The sequence below is a fragment of the Cervus canadensis genome, chromosome 25, assembly GCF_019320065.1.
Source record: "Cervus canadensis isolate Bull #8, Minnesota chromosome 25, ASM1932006v1, whole genome shotgun sequence".
Taxonomy (NCBI): Eukaryota; Metazoa; Chordata; class Mammalia; order Artiodactyla; family Cervidae; genus Cervus; species Cervus canadensis.
In genome coordinates, this window is record NC_057410.1 from 11,526,903 (window position 1) to 11,543,437 (window position 16,535).

At 36.9% G+C, this 16,535-nt stretch overlaps 1 long non-coding RNA gene across 1 annotated transcript in view; it reads left to right on the plus strand.

Moving 5' to 3' along the window:
• Positions 1 to 276: 276 nt before the first annotated feature.
• The window catches only part of LOC122427600, a 66,980-nt gene continuing 50,721 nt past the window's right edge, over positions 277 to 16,535 (plus strand). The window contains exon 1 of the long non-coding RNA XR_006265493.1: positions 277 to 403. This is a non-coding gene — a long non-coding RNA (uncharacterized LOC122427600). The remainder of the gene's footprint in view (positions 404 to 16,535) is intronic.

Here is a 16,535-nt window from a genome sequence, read left to right on the forward strand (position 1 = left end):
TACCCAAGTTTATGAATACACTAGACTTTGCAAATAATCATGCCATTCCGAAGCCCATTCATGGTCTTTAGAGTATCTAATAGCTTTGTAAAAGTGTTCATGGGTGAAAAAGAAGGAAGCAAATTCAGTCCAGCTGTCTCAAGAGAGCCTTCTGCTTCCAATAATAAAGTCGCACATTCACAGGTGCTTCCTGTTTTTTCAAACACCTTCCCCACCTTCTGCACATCAAGCATGCATGCTGCAAAATGTGAGCCCAACAGGAAGCTGCCTGCAAATTCAGGTAGCTTTTCTGCATCTAAAAGAGGTCTTGAAGATACCTTCAGAGAAATGCCAGCAAAAGTTGTAGTCATCTGGGGAAGAATGAGTCTGGAAAACAAATACGCAGTGGACTAGCACCAAGAGGGTAAGAACATTCTCCTGTGCAAATGCTCTCTGCAAGTTACATTCTAAACAAATAAATGTGTTTTCCTTTAGGTTTTTTGGCTCCTATGGGTGAAATTAGGAAAACTCACTGCAGGGAGTGGGGAGTATCTGTCATTTCTCTGATGGAAGGGAGGGAGAAGTAGGAGGAACGCTGTGGTGGAGAGAAGGAAGAAGGCCCTCATGGCTAGAAAACCCCAACTGAGTTCAGGGGAAGGATCCCTTGAAGGATTTTTCTGTTTCAGGAAGCTCACACACCTTTCCTGGGATTTCAGATCCACCACCTTGAAATGTGCATGTAGAGCTGATTAGATTGCATAGTGTTCACAGTAAGCTTTGATAGAGCGATTCTGGAGAATGTCATCTTAACATGGTCACAGGTGGACTAGCTGGACTGAGAATGCAGGCTCCGTACTCAGCTTTCAAATAGATTCAGTGAAGTAGTGCAAAGTGATGAGTGCCAGGCCTCATAGACGGGCTGACTAATTTGGGTAACAGATTGATTTTTTTGATATAATTAAAATTTAAAATGCGGGAAATCGGTAACTTCTGGTAGCAGTACTTGTTCAGCTCCTAGTACGTGTTCTTACAGTTTGCTTTTGTTTGGTTCCTTTTCTTTTTTTAAATCCATACTGCCAAATTAGATTAAACTGTAAAAAATGCTTTTATTAAATTAACTTTGATTTTTTTTTTCTGAAATGAAATTAAAATCAATAACCATAAAGGTAAGCTTCTTCCAGTTAACTGGCTAAAGGGTTAGATGGGAGAATTTTCTTCTGTTGGGATTCAAACCACTATCTGTAATCTATACTGGTCAAAACTGGTCCATGTACATCTTAATGAAGACCACCCTTAACAGTGAGATAAAGGAACAAAACTATATAACAAACAAAAATTATCTAATACATTTTATTTGGAAAACTTTATACATCTAAGGGTTTGAAAAAAAGATCAGTAATTTTTTTTTAACTGTAAAATCTGTTCTACACAAGAATTTCTTTCTCTTGCAGCTGACTCATGTAGCTTGGTAGAGCACCATGTCACTGTAAGTGAACATCTACTGAGGATCTCACCATGTAAATGCTATAGATTTTAAAAGTTCTTGTCTTGAGGAACCTGATGTCCTCTCAGGGCATAGATGTAACAGTAGAAAAATCACCAATGACAAAGGCAGGCTGGATTCTAGTCTTGGCTGTCCCATCTAGGTTTCAATTCTCTCATCATCAAAATGAGGGAGTTGAATTAGGTATTCACTGAAACCCCTTCTAGCTTTAAAATGTATTGCTTCTTAGGTTTAAAAAAAAAATACCCGGAATAAAATATGGCATGTGCTAAGTGTCAGATGAGTTGTTATAATGGTTCTGAGAAGGAAGACACTGTATTGGGCTGGAATAACTTGAGAGAACTCCGTGGGGCTGAGAACATGGGTTGCGTCTGGAAAATGGACAGAACTATGAAGGCAGAGAAGAGGAGGAGTTCACAGGCTCACTCAGGAGAGTGGGGGATGCTTGAATGTGGCTAAATTAACACAGACCCCCAGATTCACCTCTGAATGCTAGAGAAAATCCTCTTTTTTGCTGCTCTGACATGCAGGATAATAACGGTCACCTGTAGAAAAGTTTCAGTAGTTGAGATAGATGATGCAATAGGTGTAGCATCCTCAGAGGAGAGCCACCACAATGGGCTGGATTTTTAACCCAGAGCTCTCTTTTAAAGTTTGGTATCCCTTACAGAAGTTGAGAAAAAAAGTTGAGAAAAAAAGTTTTCCTGAAAGAAAACTACACAAAATCATATGATAATAAGACCACAGGCTCTAGGCAATGAAACAAGTCACTAAGGATAAAAATGATACTATCCACCAACTAAGAAAGTTGTAGCCTTTTGCTTCCACGTATGACTGCATGACTCCTGCTCCTTGCCCTTTGATCTCATACTGTTCTCTCACCCAATCAGTTCTTTTATGGTCTCTCTTGCCTCCATGCCAACTCAGGCCCCATAGCCAGCTATTTCTAGCAATAGAATACTAGAATATTCTAGTATTCTAGAGTGGCCCCTTGAAGCTACCATTTCTTTATCTGACATTCAAATCCCATTATTCTCCTCAATTCTCCTCCTGAGCTACTGAGCATTGTGGCAGAAAATTACAGCTGTACTGAGTATGTCCCCCATAAATTTTTACTTTTTAATCTCAACTGAACTATCATTGCTACTCAACCATTAAAAAAAATTCCTCTAAAACCACCTTCTTAAAATTTCTCCACCATTCTCTTTATCCTCAAATTCTTGTTGCTCTTCCTTTTACTGTATGATAGCATCCTACATTCTGCATTTTTTGAGGATTTGATGTTAGCTGATATACACTCCCTCAACTTTCCCTATCACTTCATCTCAAATTATGCTATATCTTCACTGAGGCACCTACATAGCTTGCATTTAAAAGACGTTTATTATGAGCTTGGTCCTTACATGTATGAGATCACCTAATCTTTTCAACAACTTTATGAGGTAAATACTATCAACTCTGTTTATGGATGAATAAGATGTGTGCCCATGATCACTCAGCCAGTAAAGAACAAAACAGTAAAGAACAAAAACAAGGATTTAAATTTAGGTAGTCTCATACAGATGGCCAACAAACACACGAAAAGAAGCTCAGCATCATTAATTATTAGAGAAATGAAAATCAAAGCCACAATGAGGTATCACCTCATGCTGGTTAGAATGACCATCATCAAAAAAAAAAAAAAAATCTACAAACAATAAATACCGGAAAGTGTGTGGAGAAAAGGGAATCCTCTTACACTGTTAGTGGGAATGTAAATTAACACAGCAACTATAGAAAACAGTATGGAGGTTCCTTAAAAAACTAAGAATAGAACTACCATATGACCAAGCAATCCCACTACCAGACATATACCCAGAGAAAACCATAATTCAAAAAGATATACACTCCAATATAATCTGCAGCATACTTAAAAAATAGCCAAGACATGGAAGCAACCTAAATGTCCATCAACAGAGGAATGGATAAAGAAAATCTGGTACATACACACAATGGAATATTACTCAGCCATAAAAAGTAATGAAACTGCATCATTTGCAGAGACATGGATGAGCTTAGAAATTGCCTACAGAGTGAAGTCAGGAAGACAAAAACAAATACCATATATTAAATGCATATATATAGAATCTAGAAAAATGGTATAGATGATCTTATTTGCAAAACAGAATAGACACACAGACATAGAGAACAAATATATGGATACCAGGGGGAAAGGCAGTGGCAGGGGGATAGAGATGGGTAGGATGAATTAAGAGATTAGGACTAACATATATACACTACTGTGTATAAAATAGATAACTAACAAGAACCTACTGCATATCACAGGAAATTCAGTTCTCTGCGGTGACCTAAATGGGAAGGAAATCAAAAAAAGAGAGGATATATGTATACATGTGATGATTCGCTTTCTGTACAGCAGAAACTGACACGGCAATGTAAATAACTATCCTCTGAAAAAAATAAAATTTAGGTAGTGTCTGTTCAGAGTCTGCATTCTTTCCCTGATCCTGAAGAGAAGTGGGAGAAGGAGTGAGAGAGAGTGAGTGTGTGTGTGTGTGTGTGTGTGTGTGTGTGCATGTGCTCACATGCAAGCATGTATATGGAGGCTAGGGGATCTGAACATAGTTCTGTATGTATTTATTTGACATTCAGTACTAATCTATCCCTTCTACCTCTGAGTTCTATCCTATCCTTACTCACCTCTTCAAGAACCTTGTATCAGTTAGCGTTTGCTGTGTAACAAACCGCCTCAAAATTTAGTATCTTAGAACAACTACCATGCATCATCGCTCACAAGTCTAAAGGTAAACTGGATATTTCTTCTAAGAAGAGCCAGGTTGGGCTAATTTCAGCTGTATTTACTCACACCTCAGTGACCAGCTGGAGGCTTGTCTGAAACTGGATAGTCTAAAATGGCTTTATTCACAAGCCTGTAAATTGGACTGATGTCAGCTAGGGTGATAAAATTGGCTAGGCCACGTATTACTCATCATCCAGAAGTCTAGTTTGGGTCTATTTATTTGTTAGTAATTGCAGGATGCCCCTAAAGGCCACAAAATAGAGCAAGCTTCTGTGGACAAGCACTTTACAAGTCTCTTTTTGCATTACAAGGGTTATTGTCCTACTGGTCAAGCAAAGTCACGATAAGGTCCAGAGTCACTCAAGCATATGAAGCAAAGGGAGCCACAACCACAGAAGCCTATAGACTCTGATGCACTAACTATATACACCCCTGCTCTTCCATCCCTCCCTTTCCACTGGCTCCTTCCCTTCACCTACCAATTTGGTGAAATCTATCCTGTTCTAGAAAACCTCCCTTCAATTTCATTATCCCCTGGTATATAATGTATCTGAGTCCATGACTGCTAGGGATTGAAAGTATAACTGAAAATTCCTTAAATTAATTTCCACATAGGAAACATGCTAATCAAAGGATAAGTAGTTTTAAAATGTGTAATAATCACAGCAATTGTAAAGAACTCAAACAACAAACTTTTTCAAGAAGGACTATTGTTTTATGGTGATAATAAGAAAGAAGACTGGCTTTTAGTTGGTTATATTTCTGTTTTTACATTTGCTACTGACAATGCAACCCTTTATTATCTATGCAGAAGATAAATGTTACCATTGTCTTGCCCTTGTATACCTATGCTCCAGAATCTCTCTCTGAAGTCTTAGAGAGGATGCAGGACATTTAACCTTGAAGTAACTCATTAAAATAAAATATAAAACAAACCAAAAAAAATACCTTATTTTATCTCTGGCTTTCCCTGAACTCCACTGGATGACATATATACTTTTAGCTTTATAAGTTGTTATACAACTTATACAACTCGTCTGCGTTTCCTCGGAAGTTTGGGTTTCCATATGTCCACATCCATGTCTATATGAAGTATTCTGAACCTTTTCAATTTAATAGGTTTTACTGTTGTTCAGTCACCAAGTCATGTCTGACTCTTTGCAATGCCATGAACTGCAGCACCCCAGGCTTTCCTGTCCCTCACCATCTCTTAGAGGTTGCCCAAGTTCATGTCCACTGAATTGGTGATGCCATCCAACCATCTCATACTCTGTTGCCCTCTTCTTCTGATTTTAATCTTTCCCCATATCAGGGTCTTTCCCACTGCATAAGCTGTCTGCATCAGGTGGCCAAAGTATTGGAGCTTCAGCTTCAGCACCAGTCCTTCCAAAGAGTATTCAGGAGTGATTTCCTAAAGATTGACTGGTTTGATCTCCTTGCTTTCCAAGGGACTCTCAAGAGTCTTCTCCAACACCACAGTTCAAAAGCATCAATTCTTCAGTGCTCTGCCCTCTTTATTGTCCAGCTTTACCATCTGTACATGATTACTAGAAAGACCATCAAGAGGTATACAATAGTATGTAAGATTTTATTTGCATTTCCATGCTATAAAAGCCTTGTATGCTGCATTTTACAGAATACCAAAGTGAAGCTTTTCTTTTATTTCTCTTGCTACATCCCCCCATCTAACTTCTTTCAGGACTAATCTAATTCCTTTTAGTTCATGATATTTTGGTTGACAAATTAGTCACCATTTTTCTCTGGGTAAATGTATCTCAAAGCAAGTGTTTGCTTCTCACAGTAACAAAGAAAAGGTAAATTGTTCATGTAAGTAGAGGTAATCTCGCTTAATCTCGCTCTGTCAGTTTTAAGGCTTAGAAAACATCTCTTGGCTTCCTAATTTTCTTTTCCTTTAGTCTTCCCACTAGCTGATAATCACCACAAACAGTCAGAATACTGCATGTAAGTTTGTATCTGTGATATTTGCAGCTTGGCTTAAGAAAATGAATTAGCTGAAAACCTCAAAGGTATCCTCTAGTCATGTCCTTGCCCGTGTACCATGGTGAGGGGTTTCGGACACAAATAGGACTCCATTGGACTTGTATCACTTTGATGAAGCTCAGAGAAGCAACTAGGTTCTGGGGTCTTTTACAGAAAAGGATTTATTTTTCCTTATTTTTTAATTCCAGGATTTTATTGGGCAGATGAAGGCTTTTATTTTTTTAGAAAATCTCCCTGTCTTATGCAGTTCATGGTGTACTTTCCTCTCTTATTCAGATAAGATTTGGAAGAGCAATCTGGTGTTCATCTCAGTGAAAGCATCAAAATATCTTTGTCATATCATTAAATGGAACATTATGTAGTTACACAACATCATAAAGCTTTTTTAAAAGGTCACTGAAGAATCTTAAGTGATCTGAAAAATGTTCATGAGTTAAGTCAGTGGAAATAAACTACAGATCTATATATGCATATCAATATTAGTTATGTCTACATTTTGAAGTCTATTTATCCAGGTAGTTACTTAGACAAAGAAAGTATACCAAACTATTAACAATGAGTGAAGATATTGTGAATTATTAAATACTTAAAGTATAGTTATGCTTTTCAATAGTTCTATCATGAACATGTATTATTTCTGTAATCCAAAAATGATTAGAACAAAAAGCACTTATTAGTAAAAAGGATAATATAACAAAATTCTAGGAAGATTTTTTTTTTTTTTTTGGCCTCACAGTGAAGCTTGTGGGACCTTAGTTCTCCAACCAGGGGTTGAACCTGTGCCCTCAGCAGTGAAAGCACAGAGCCCTAACCACTGGAATACCAGGGAATTCTCCTAGGAAGACTTTATCTTATAGTAGAAGCTTTGACAAAGAAATTTAATATACACAATCATTTTCCTTTTAGGTTTCTTGATTTTAACGTGAGGTTGAGAGAATAATAATGGAATTGTGACTTTCCAGATATGACTTGTAAGCATACATTCAGTAAATCCAGATATGTACAGGCAAGTCTGATAGCTTGTTGGCATCTATTTGCATGCAAGACAGAGGGTCTTGGTAATGTTGTTATTTTCTTTTTGTTGATGATTGGCACCACCATGTCCTCCAAAACCCCATCCATTTTGGCATGAAAGAATATTTTAACGTCCCAAGCACAGGGAGACATTTCAGTTGGGGAAGGTACTCATCATTACAGGCGAACTGGAGTACACAGCTGAGTAGAGACTGTCCTTGAGGCTCGGTTACACCTTTGTACAGTGACAACAAACTTCCTAGTCCACCCTCAGAAAAGTCTCATGGCTCTCAAGAGAGGAAGCTAGGACAGAGAATGAGTTAAATAAACGCAGTCTTAACCAGTGTTGATGCAAAGCAAATAGGCTGCAGGACACCCAGCTTCATTAGTATACATCAAAACATCATTATACCCATCTGGTAGGGAAAGAGGGACAGCAGATGAGTGATGTCATCGGGATCTCTTTAATCATAAATTCATTTCTTGGAGCAACAAATTTTGAGACTTAAAGGAAAATATATGCTTTACCCTAACTTGTTAAAACTCCTATGTACAATTTCCTAAGACCAGGGGAAGAATTAAAGCACGTATTTATGAAGTGATAACACTTCTTAAATAGTGTCTAGCACTATGCTAGAAATTGTGGAGCCTAAAGAAATAAGGCACTTCCTCAAAAGAAGAATCTTAGGATCTTATTTAGGAGATAAAACAGACATACATACAGCACACAAACAACACTACATATTCCAGGGGGTGTAGCAGGGTGAAATACAGATAAAGGAAGTGGTCTGTGACAATTTAATAGGTACTCTGTTTCGGCTCCTCTAAAGGTCAATCTAAGTTCCTTTTACCACTACCTGTGTCTAAGGTACAATGGACAAGTTACATAACTTCTGTATGCCGCAGTTTCTTTTTCTATAAAATGGTGAAACTAAATCTGCTTCATAAAAAATCTGTATATATTATGCTTATGTCTAACAGACATAAATAATACCTCAATAAATAATACCTCCTATTACTACCAAATGCCAAGAAAAAATAGTTCAGAGAATACATCTGGTACTTGTAAAACGCTGATTGCCAGAGAGGGACAAGGCTTTTGACAGAAAGTGATGCCTTTTAGATTTTCAAAGAAGATTTTCAGGTTTGCATTTTATAAAAGACTGGGAAATACCCATCCAAATGACAACTTCAAATCATTCCCACACAGAAAAGAAAGTAAATTGTAATAAAAAATGTCAGTTAATTATTTTCTTTAAAAAAAAAACATAGATAACTGATTTGAGGCTTCTCTTTAAAGCTTAAAGAGTTCATGACAGTCCATGATGCTGACAATCCTGAGGATATTAAGCAAATCATTGCTCATTCAGGAAAGAACATATTCTAAAGTACATAGATGAGTATGAAATAATTTTTTTGAAGTTAGAAAATAATATTTATTTCCTCTTTCACTCACTCAACAATACATATTAAGTGCTCACCATTTGAGGGATGGTACAATCTGGAATCTAAATGACATAGTCTGTGCCTTCAAGAGCTTTTAAGACAGTCAGTAAGTAAGTGATTAAAAAGCAATATGACCTGCTATCCAAAAGTCTACAAGCAATAAATGCTGGAGAGGGTGTGGAGAAAAGTGAACCCTCTTACACTGTTGGTGGGAATGCAAACTAATACAGCCACTATGGAGAACAGTGTGGAAATTCCTTAAAAAACTGGAAATAGAACTGCCATATGACCCAGCAATCCCACTCCTGGGCATACACACCAAGGAAACCAGATCTGAAAGAGACACGTGCACTCCAATGTTCATCACAGCACTATTTATAATAGCCAGGACATGGAAGCAACCTAGATGCCCATCAGCAGACGAATGGATAAGGAAGCTGTGGTACATATACACTATGGAATATTACTCAGCCATTAAAAAGAATTCATTTGAATCAGTTCTAATGAGATGGATGAAACTGGAGCCCATTACACAGAGTGAAGTAAGCCAGAAAGATAAAGACCAATATAGTACACTAACACATATATATGGAATTTAGAAAGATGGTAATGATAACCCTATATGCAAAACAGAAAAAGAGACACAGATGTACAGAACAGACTTTTGGACTCTGTGGGAGAAGGCGAGGGTGGGATGTTTCGCGAGAACAGCATCAAAACATGTATATTATCAAGGGTGAAACAGATCATCATCCCAGGTTGGATGCATGAGACAAGTGCTCGGGGCTGGTACACTGGGAAGACCCAGACGGATGGGATGGGGAGGGGGGTGGGAGGGGGTATCGGGATGGGGAATACATGTAAATCCATGGCTGATTCATGTCGATGTATGGCAAAAACCACTACAATATCGTAAAGTAATTAGCCTCCAACTAATAAAAATAAATGGGGGGAAAAAAAAAAGCAATGTGACCAAGGTTAGCAGGAGGCACTAAGAAGGCTGGAAGGAATATATAATGCCGGATCAGGATGGACATCCCAGAGGAGATGCTGTCTGAATGGGATGCAGGAGGACGAGTACTGCAGGTACTTCACTATGGCTACAGTGCCCGTATGGAAAACACGGGGTGATGCTGAGTGTGGAGAGTAAAGCAGAGGTCATGTAAAAGAGCTCAGCCTCTATCCTGAGACCAGCACCCACCCACTGAAAGATTTAAGGAAGGGGGATGGCAGAAACTATTTTCATTTTTGAAAGATCACACTGGTTGCATGCTGGGAACATGTTGGAAGGTAGACCAGGGCTGAGCTTTTATGACTTTTATAGTCACAAAATCTTGTATAGTCTCCTGTGTCCACAGAATTGAGTGAAACTAAATGGAGACATTCGGAGAGTCCACCCTTGAGGAGAAAATATTATGCAGTGGTGAAAAGCACCGAATCTTGATTAAAAAGCTAGTTTTGCCCATTGCTCTCTCTCCGTGACCTTAGGTTCATCCGTCTCTATCTCTGGTGTGAGCTTCTTTATTTTAATATGGGAATAAAATTATATCTGTCTTGTATTAGAATTGGTTAACAAATAAATAAATGAACCAAATCTCAAAGGCTTATTAACATGATAAAAATTTATTTCTGGTTCAAGTCAAGAAAAGGTACTAACTAAAATGATAAAATAAGTTAAAGGTAGCAGAACAAAGGCATTATATGCTGAAATTATTTTACAGGTATATTATTTATAACTAGTGAGAAGACATATAAAAATTTTAATTTACAATAAGAGAAAGATTAAACACTTTGCAATAAACTTTATTTTTATTTTTTTCCATTTCTTTTTATTAGTCGGAGGCTAGTTACTTTACAATATTATAGTGGTTTTTGCCATACATTGACATGAATCAGCCATGGATTTACATGTGTTCCCCATCCTGACCCCCCCTCCCACCTCCCCCTCCATCCCATCCCTCTGGGTGTTCCCAGTGCACCAGCCCCGAGCACTTGTCTCATGCATCCAACCTGGGCTGGTGATCTGTTTCACCCTTGATAGTATACTTGTTTCAACGCTGTTCTCTCAGAACATCCCATCCTCGCCTTCTCCCACAGAATCTAAAAGTCTGTTCTGTACATCTGTGTCTCTTTTTCTGTTTTGCATATAGGGTTATCATTACCATCTTTCTAAATTCCATATATATGTGTTAGTATGCTATAATGTTCTTTATCTTTCTGGCTTACTTCACTCTGTATAATGGGCTCCAGTTTCATCCATCTCATTAGAACTGATTCAAATGAATTCTTTTTAATGGCTGAGTAAAATTCCATGTGTATATGTACCACAGCTTCCTTATCCATTCATCTGCTGATGGGCATCTAGGTTGCTTCCATGTCCTGGCTATTATAAACAGTGCTGCGATGAACATTGGAGTGCACGTGTCTCTTTCAGATCTGGTTTCCTTGGTGTGTATGCCCAGGAGTGGGATTGCTGGGTCATATGGCAGTTCTATTTCCAGTTTTTTAAGAAATCTCCACACTGTTTTCCATAGCGGCTGTACTAGTTTGCATTCCCACCAACAGTGTAAGAGGGTTCCCTTTTCTCCACATCCTCTCCAGCATTTATTGCTTGTAGACTTTTGGATAGCAGCCATCCTGACTGGCGTGTAATGGTACCTCATTGTGGTTTTGATTTGCATTTCTCTGATAATGAGTGATGTTGAGCATCTTTTCATGTGTTTGTTAGCCATCTGTATGTCTTCTTTGGAGAAATGTCTGTTTAGTTCTTTGGCCCATTTTTTGATTGGGTCATTTATTTTTCTGGAATTGAGCTGCAGGAGTTGCTTGTATATTTTTGAGATTAATCCTTTGTCTGTTTCTTCATTTGCTATTATTTTCTCCCATTCTGAAGGCTGTCTTTTCACCTTGCTTATAGTTTCCTTTGTTGTGCAAAAGCTTTTAAGTTTCATTAGGTCCCATTTGTTTATTTTTGCTTTTATTTCCAATATTCTGGGAGGTGGGTCATAGAGGATCTTGCTGTGATTTATGTCAGAGAGTGTTTTGCCTATGTTCTCCTCTAGGAGTTTTATAGTTTCTGGTCTTACATTTAGATCTTTAATCCATTTTGAGTTTATTTTTGTGTATGGTGTTAGAAAGTGTGTAAAAACTCTATGAGAAAAGACATAGAGTTCCTGAAAGCTATGAAAAGAGACTTGAACAAATGAAAGACACTCCCCGTTTTTTAGGATTCAACATCATAAACTGTCAATTACCTGAGTTAATGAAAAATTTAACACAAACCCAACAAAAACATGAATAAACTTTTTTATGGAGGTGCATGCATGGTAACTCACTTCAGTTATGTCCAACTCTTTGCAACCCTATGGACTGTAGCCTGCAAGGCTCCTCTGTCCATGGGATTCTCCACTCAAGAATACTGGAGTGGGTTGCCATCTCCTCCTCCAGGGTATCTTCCCTACCCAGAGAACAAGCTCGTGCCTATTACATCTCCTGCATTGGCAGGCAAGTTCTTTACCACTATTGCAGACAAATTAATATTAAAAAAAAAATCATGTGGAAAAACAAACCCATGTAAGAATAGTCAAAAATACATTAAAAAGGAAAGGCAAGGAGGAAGGTCTAGCTCAGTTATAAAACAATCTATAAAGTCATCTAATTAAAACAGTGTGACACTGACACATGAATAGACAAGCAAAGAGAGTAGATCAGAAAGCCAAGAAATAAACCCAAGTGCATATGGAAATTTAGTATATGATAAGGTGGCATCCCAAATTACTAGGAGAATATGGTAATTTTAATAGATTATTCTGGGACAGCAGAATAATCATTTGGAATAAAACAAATTTAGCTCTATATTTCACACCATGTATAAGTAGAAACTCCAAAGGGAATAAGGATCTAATTTTTTTTTAAATTTTAAGTGCTAGGAGAAAACATTGGTGAATTCCTCTTTTAGCCTTGGTGTAGGAAAAGATTTCTTAACTATGACTCAATATTCAGAGGCAATTAAATTGATAAATGACTATACAAAATAATTTTCTGAATGATAAAAAATAAAGTCAAACACAACTAAAAAACTTGGAAAAATGTTTATAACATAGGTTAAACTACAGATAAAGTACAAATACTGATGATACAGAACTCTTAAAACTGAGAGAAAAAAAATTTTATCCATTAAAATGAGAAAAGACATAAACAGATAATTCATAAAAAGAGTTATAAAAATGACCTTTAAAGACAGAAAAAGATGTTCAGCCTCACTAATAATTACAGAAATACAAATTAAAACTATATTGAGACATTGTTATCAGACTGGTTACAATTAAGAAGTATGACAACACGGTCTGTAGGGATACAGGCATTCTCATACACAAACTGGTACAGTATTCTCTGGGGGAAATTTGGCAATACCTAAGAAAATCACATAACCCTTTACCCTTCAATTCAGCAAATCTACTTTGGGGAATTTACCCTGATATACCTACAATAATCCAAAAATACACTTGCAAAGAGTTACTGATTGCAACACTGATGTTACAAAATATTGGGAACAATGTAATTATCTAAATACAGGAGAGTGGTTAAATAAGTTAGGGACATGTGCACAGTTGTGTAAGAGACAAAAGTAGAAAAGGATTTCTATGAACTAACATGGGTTGTTTTCCAAAATACAATAAGTTAAAAAAGATACTCCCCCCCCCAAAAAAAGTGCAAAAGAGTACCTTTTGTGTGTCACCTTTCATGAGAGAAAAGAGAGAAATAAAACAAACATTTATCTGCTTGTTTGTGCCAAAAGAAACACAGAAAAGATAACCCAGAAACTAATAAGATAAGGGATAAGAGAGAGAGGCATTGAGTACAGACACAATGGGGGCAGAGGAAGGAGCAGTTCTCTGGGGATGGCACTCCGGGCCATTCGGACTTTCAGAAACGATGACAGTGTAAATACATGATTCAAGTCAAGCAGAATGAGGAAGAACCCAAAATATAACACAAACAATAACAAATGAGCCTAACTCTGTTACAGACTACACTGAAAGGAGTGGAGGAGAAAACAGCAAACTGAGATAAATGTCTGAAAATCACTGTCTTGATGATACACTCTGAGCTTAAAGACTAAAGACAAAAGGAAACATCTACAAACATCATACACTGTTAGTAAGTTCCTTCATTTACCAAAATGGCATGAGTTAGTAATTCTGAAATGAATTCATGTACATTTTAGGATTGTTAAGGTAAGTATGTAAACTCTTGAGTGATGAGAGGCAGATTTCTTACTGTCAGAGAAAGGGGTTACAAATGAGGAAAAGAGGAAGGCTAGAATAAATCCTGGGGTGTTGAACTGGATTAAATGTAAAAACTCGTGATGATGGTAGATGATTGATAGACTCATACATAGATACATAGATTTAGATGATGCATATGTGTGCATGTTTACACACACACAGGTTTTTTTAGCTTTGTTTGCTGAGAGGGCCTAGAATCAATGACACCAATAGCAAAGAATGCATACAGCAAAGAGTTCGATTTTCAGACACCATTCTCTAATTTTAAAAACAAATAAGCGAAACAAAATAAGGATTCTTGGAGAAATGACTGATTCCAAGGCTAGGGCAGGAAAAGCATAAAATTAGCTTGGAAAAACTTGAGATACAAGAAAGAAAAAGAAAGTGAAAGTGAAGTCGCTCAGTCACGTCCCACTCTTGGAGACCCCATGGACTGCAGCCTACCAGGCTCCTCCGTCCATGGGATTTTCCAGGCAAGAATGCTGGAGTGGGATGCCATTTCCTTCTCCAGGAGATCTTCTCAACCCAGGGATTGAACCTGGGTCTCCCGCATTGTAGGCAGACACTTTACCGTCTAAGTACTCAAAATAACAACAACAACAACAATAGATACATGTTGAAAGGACACAGAAGTCAACTGGAAGAGGCTCCCAATGATCAAATCTGGGCCAATTTAAAGAATAAAATAAATAATGATAGCAATGGATTATAGCACATAGAGTAAAGTAAATACCCATGCTCCATACTGATATACATAAATAATTAAATAATAAATAGTAAAGAAGGGAATGCACTCTTTATGGAATTCTAATTAATAAATATCCAGAAAATGATGAACATGTAAAAATCACTGATCAGCAAATAGTGGGCCAATACAGAATAAGAAACAGTATATTTACATACAGTCTTAGGAAATGGCAACCCACTCCAGTACTCTTGCCTGGAAAATCCCATGGACATAGGAGCCTTGTAGGCTACAGTCCATGGGGTCACAAAGAGTCGGACACGACTGAGCGACTTCACTTCACTTAAAGTATCTCTTTATAAGATACCAATTAAGTATGAAGGGGAAAAAGATTAGTTTACAGTGGGGAAACCCTGCAAACACTTACCTTAACCAAGTGATTAAAGTTAACATCACCAATAATAGGATCTATCAACATCATGGACTCCCTGTATGATACATTGAGAAACTCACAGTATCATTTCTGTGGTATTCTTATCACATATGTATAATATGAATATAATCATTATGAATTTAATCATAATCTGGAACCAGGATCGTAGAGCATTAGAAATAATTGGCAAAAGTTGAATGATGTCTTATAGATTAATTAATGGCATAGTATCAATGCTAATTTCCTAATTTTGAAAATTGTACATAGTTAAGTAAGTTATTAACATTTGGGGAAACTGGCTAAAGACTATATGGGAATATGTACTATATATTTTTTTTTTCAACTTTTTATCAGCCTGAAATTATTTCAAAGTAAAAGATTTAAAAATTAAAACTACTGAAAAGAATAAAAAGGTATTTAAAAACTCTGTCATCTATGGTTACAAAAGTTTGTTTTAAAAGGGACAATTTACATCCTCCTCAAATAAAACAATATTTTCTTCTCAAAACAAAAACATTAAATATACATTTTACTTTATGAAAAGCTAAAATATGTACATGGAAAGATAAATTCTTTACATAAACGCTCCCCCAGATCAGTATGTTCCCTCTCTCTGACCCAGTATTTTAACTTTCCAACTATTGCTCATATTTTTAGAGGCCATGATCCAGGTAATGATGTAATTTTTCTGTAAATAAAGTTCTAGTGATAATTTGACCCCAGTGGATATTGAGTGTCTTACAGTCTAATTTTGTGTATATTGTTCAAGGCAACAGATTTCAGGGAGCTCCATTTCTGGGCAAGCTATTAGATGTCACTTAGCAGCAAAGAAGACTTGGCTCGTATGCAGTAGGTACTTGTGCAATTATGAAGCTTTCATTTTAAAAAGTGAAGGTGGAAAAATGGAAATAAGATAAAGGCTCTAGAAAGGTTAGGCCAATTTTGCCAACCACATGGTTCTTTATTATTCTACAGTTACTTCACATTCTTAATAGCGAATAAACTATACCGAAGCACTTTATTTCCAATAAGTAGTTAATTATGATGAATGCTTCCTGTATTCTATTTTAATGAAATGTTTTGCTTTGGAGGATTCAAATGAAAATACAGCAAGTCCCTTGAGTTTACCACTAGAGGGCAAAAGACATTAAGAAACAGGGCAAAAAAGAAGAAAAAAAAAAAAAACTCATGCTTTGGAGATTCTCTAATTTTAAAGTTTGAGATCTCTGGGTGCTACTTTCAAAGACGAATTTATTCCAAAAACAAATAAGATATGTACAAATGAGGACAGGAAGAAGTTAAGAGAGGAAAACTCATGTTTTATAAGAATGAAATCCTCAAACATCTTCTCAACAATGCTCACCTACATACGTTTATTAATTAAT